The sequence below is a fragment of the Penaeus vannamei genome, chromosome 41 (genome assembly GCF_042767895.1).
Source record: "Penaeus vannamei isolate JL-2024 chromosome 41, ASM4276789v1, whole genome shotgun sequence".
Taxonomy (NCBI): domain Eukaryota; kingdom Metazoa; phylum Arthropoda; class Malacostraca; order Decapoda; family Penaeidae; genus Penaeus; species Penaeus vannamei.
In genome coordinates, this window is record NC_091589.1 from 15,417,126 (window position 1) to 15,422,125 (window position 5,000).

The following is a 5,000-nucleotide window of genomic DNA, read 5'->3' on the forward strand; positions in this document are numbered from 1 at the left end:
CTGGTTAAAATCTCATTAAAATGTATCAATAACTTTTAGAAATAGAAAACACACACAAATCAACAAGAAAACAACAAAACAAACAAAGAAACAAACGAAAGTAATTATAAATAAACAAAAAGTTATGGGATACACGAAAGTGATCTATATATCCTTAAATACCTTATATACATATTTTACACCGCCCTGCACTTGTATATCGTCCTTTTATAGCAGTTTAAGTTTATTAATCCACCCTGGCTAACTGCTCAGGCGTGGGCAATCGTGATTACAGTGTCACATATATTCACATCATTCGACAGAATACAGTATTCTGTGATTACAGTAATTATACATGGTAAAATGGGAATATGTCATACAGCATACAAACGTATATTACTTAAGTTGATCTACCTTTGCCTTTGAGTTTACATAAGTGTTCTGTGGTGTGTTCTATGATTATGATAATTTTACATAGTAAAATTAGGATATAACATGAGTATATCTTCCAGTGTATCAGATGCAATAAAATTAATCACATAGTTCCTTATACCTCATGTTTGGTGGTCTGAAAGGCTATATCACATGACACTCCGAGATATGATGCTCAAGCGTTCGCTTATTTTCCTCGTTGCACAGTCTACATCTAGATTCATCTGCACTTCTTGCACCTTGTAGCTGCCATTAATTCTATAACCTAAGCGTATTCTGGCAATAACCACGTCACATTGTCTGGTCTTCCGTCGGTGCCACCCATAGGAGGGCTTACAATCTCTGTACTGATCGTAGTGCCTTATACTACAGCTTTTGGGCCTTTGTGAACTCATTAGATCTATCAGTTCTTCATTATGAGAACTTTTTAATATGTGTGCAACCCTAGCAAGAGGCATCCCAAGATCTACATTTACAATATCTTTGATATCTTTGCTGCAAGCCTCTTTCGCCAATTACATGGTCATGCTTGCGTATATCAATGTTGTAATTGCGCTCTCTTGCATAAGTTACGTTACGCTTAATGCAGTTCACAATTTCCTCATCACCGTCTGTTTTGAAGGAACTTATTGTCCGAAGAGCGCTTTGAGAATTACAAAAAAATACTCCAAAGCCCCGAGACATTAAGTATTCTGTTGGAAGGAGTATACCGGCCAACTCCGTTTTAGTGCTGGCCCAATTTTGTACTCTCATATTAACCTGAATTTGCAGTAAACCATTTTTGTTTACAACGCAAGCACGACCAGCTTTGTATCCAGACTGTGCGGATCCGTTAGCGTAACACTCGTACACATCACCCATAGATTCTAAGTGTTCCTTTACCGTCGACAAAGCAATTTGTTTCAACACGCAGTTAGGTACACTTTTTTTTTTTTCGGTAGACATGTAAAGTGCATATTCAGTGATGAGTTTCCCATTGAGGAATGGATCGACCTATCGGTATCTTACTTATGGGGACGTTAAGCTTGGTTATGTTCATGCAGATTTTGTGTACCAGAAAACGCTCGTGTGTCTGATTAGGCTCGCCTGCTTGCGTGATTTTGTGCTGCAGCTGTTTTTGGAAATATGTGAGATACAAGTGTTCCCTCAGAGCTTTGACCCCAAACAAAGTGCAAATATATATTATTCCATCAAAAATGGATGGTAAGTGAAAGCGACCCATCAATTTCGAGATTCGATTATGGCACGTGCTTTGTGTGTGTCAGAGTTGACCGTGGCGAAAGATACCTTCACAACCACTCTGGGAGTGTCAAGAGTGACCACGGCAAAAGCCATCTGCCAAAATCAAGATTCAATCGTGGCCAGCCCTCTGGAAGCGTCAATAATGACCACGGCGAAAGCCATCTGCCAATATCAAGATTCGATTACCTCTATGGGTGCGTCAGGAGGGACCACGGCGAAAGCCACCCACCACGATTGAGATTCGTTCTTGGCCAGGTCTCTGAGAGCATTAGGAGTGACCATGGTGAAAGCCACGGTGACCTGAAAGCGTCAGGAATGACCCATCCACCAGGGAGTGTTAGAAATGACCACAACAACAGCCACCTGGCAAGATCAAGATTCAATGGCCAGCACTTTGGGAGCATCAGCAGTGACCACAGCGAAAGCCACCCACCACGATTGATATCCCAACGCTCTTGGGGAGTCAGGCGTGACCATGGTCAAAGGCAGCCGCCATGAGCACTATGGGAGTGACAGGAGTAACAACGGCTAAAGCCCCCCTTCATGAGTGAGCGTCAAGAATGATCATAGTAAAAGCTATCTACCAGGAGGGCTATGGGAGCATTAGGAATGACCACGAAGAAAGCCACCCACAAGAGTACTCTGGGATCGTGTGGAGGGACCACGAAGAAAGCTACCTACCATGAGCACATCAGAAGTGACCACAGCAATGTGATCATGGCCAGCGCTCTAGGAGCGCCAGGAGTCTCAACGGAGCCACGGTCGAGATTCAATTGTGGCCAGCTCTCGTGGAGAGTCAAAAGTGACCTCGGCGAAAGCCACCCGCCTTGGGTGTTCTGGGAGTGTTAGGAGTGACTACAGCAAAAGCCGCCCACTACAAGCGCCCTGGCCACTTCTGACGCTCCCACAGCGCTCATAGCAGGTGGTTTTTACCGTGGTAACTCCTGACGCTCCCAGAGCGCTCATGACAGCTGGCTTTTGCTGTGGTCCCTCCTGACACTTCCAGAGTGCTAAATTAAACTATATTAAAATAATTGTTGGGTAAGTAAGAGAACCAATGAATGTCAAAACATTTTAAATAGTCAATAAAACACTTTTGAATGAGATAAAAATTAAGAAAAAATAAAATAATCAAAATGACTAAGATTTAAGACATCTATAAAACAAATGGACCTCAGTGATCTTTAATATATATATATATATATATATATATATATATATATATATATATATATATATATATATATATATATATATATATATATATATATATATATATATATATATATATATATATATATATATATATATATATATAGAGAGAGAGAGAGAGAGAGAGAGAGAGAGAGAGAGAGAGAGCGAATAAGATATTATGTAAAAAGAATAAAAGTTTTGGCAGCAGGTATGGCATTCTCTTCATTTGTGAAATAAACACCCTTCTCTTGGGGTCTGTGGGTAATTTTGAAGACCGGAGAATGCATCACCTTAAGTTAACCTCGTTGGTGAAAGGGGCGACGCCAAAAGGGCAACCCAACAATCCTCTTGGAAAGTGTGGGTAAAAATAATGCCACATCGCGGTTCCACCAGGTCACTTATATTGTTTTTCCAATGCCTGTGGAAGAGTTCGGAGGGGAGAGGAGATATTTTGTGACATTGTAGTGAGGTCGATCACTTCAAATATCGTCTTCAAGAGGCTAACTGAGATGAAGGGACTGGGTCACAAGGAATGTCTCAATCTGATGTTCTCGAAATGATCAGAGATATCAAGACAAGTATTGCGCACTGCCTAGATCTCCCAAAGGGTGAGGGCTATACTGAGGTCCTGGGGATCCTGGAATGGGAGTTTGTGATCAGAGTGTGCAGTTGCCGGATAAAGTGAAAGACATGATGCGGGGGGACCCTTAAAGAGTGGGGACTGGACGGCCTTGAGTCAGTTGTTCCGCCGCTTGACATCCCTCATCGCGGCCGCCGAATCCGACGATCTGCTTCACCTTATTGACTTCCCCTTGATATGGCCCATTGACCAACAGTTGATGGACGGGTGAACCTCCAAATGGGCTAGGATCAAAGGGATGTACAGCATGGAAGAAGCTGAGGAGTTGAAACTTTTAAATTACCTGTGTGAGTACCTCAAAGAGCAGACAGAGGATGGATGGGGATAGAAGCCGAAGCTTACTCCATTCGGATGAGAGGAGCAACTTAAAATACAGGTCATGAGATGTGAGGACCCTGGAAGGGCCCTACTAGGGCCCAGTCAACGGCAACCAACTGGGCAGATGAGGGGACACCCCACCACCACAAGTGCCCGAAGGAGACACAACTGCCTGAACTGTCAGACAGACCACTCCACGCCAGTGCAACGTTGATGGATGTGGTCTGCTACATTCACGGTAGCTACTTGAGACCAAACCTCCCAGTCAGGGTGGCCATTGTGGGGCCCCCTTTCCAAGACTGCACCCAAAGGTGAAGCCTGACTATCACTATCCTCAATGGCGCAGACAAGATTTCCAAGATAACCGGGAAGATAGCCCTACCCATCCTGCCCATGACTGCTATCAACCCGGATGCCCTCGACGTGACGAGCTACAGGACCTATACCTTGCTGGATACTGGGAGCACCCACACTTTTTGCTCGAGAAGTCTAGTGAGTGAACAAGGGCTCTTAAGAGGGAGAGTACAGGTCTGGATAAACACTGTTAGAATCGACCTTGCGAGAAGTCTCAGAAGTTGCTGTAACACTAAAGGGAATATCAGGGCAGAAAAAACCCAGCCTGATTCTACAAGGGGTCATTGTCCGGGATAATCTGCCAGGAAGCCTGATAAGAGCTATAGCGGAACTGAGGGAGGCTTCATCCTCATAAAATGGGCAAGAAACTTTCGCTAGTCATAGCTACAACACCCCGCAATGACAGGAATAGCAGTATCATATGTTAATCTAACAGATCGCCTGCTGACCAAGTGGGCCCTAGAGGTTGAATGGGATCTTGAGAGGAACGTAATAATTATCTACACATCGTGCCTCAACAAGCCAACCGCTCGGCAAGGAGTCCTTAGCACCATCAGTGCAATCTGTGACCCATTGGGGCTCCTAGCCCCCTTCATTGTTCAAGGCAAGATTATCTTCCAGGATGAGGTTAGATACCGCTAGGGGTGAGATGCGCAGTTGCCAATGGACGAGACTGCAACACAAGGTGGTATAGCAAATGAAATTCAGCAAGTGGATGTTGGACTCAAAGGCAGATCAATGTGGCCTCTCTATAGAAGACATTAGGCAGGTGCAGCTCGGAATTCTATGACATGTGCAGTGACGACACTACAGCAAGGAAATACTAGCCCTATGAGAAAAT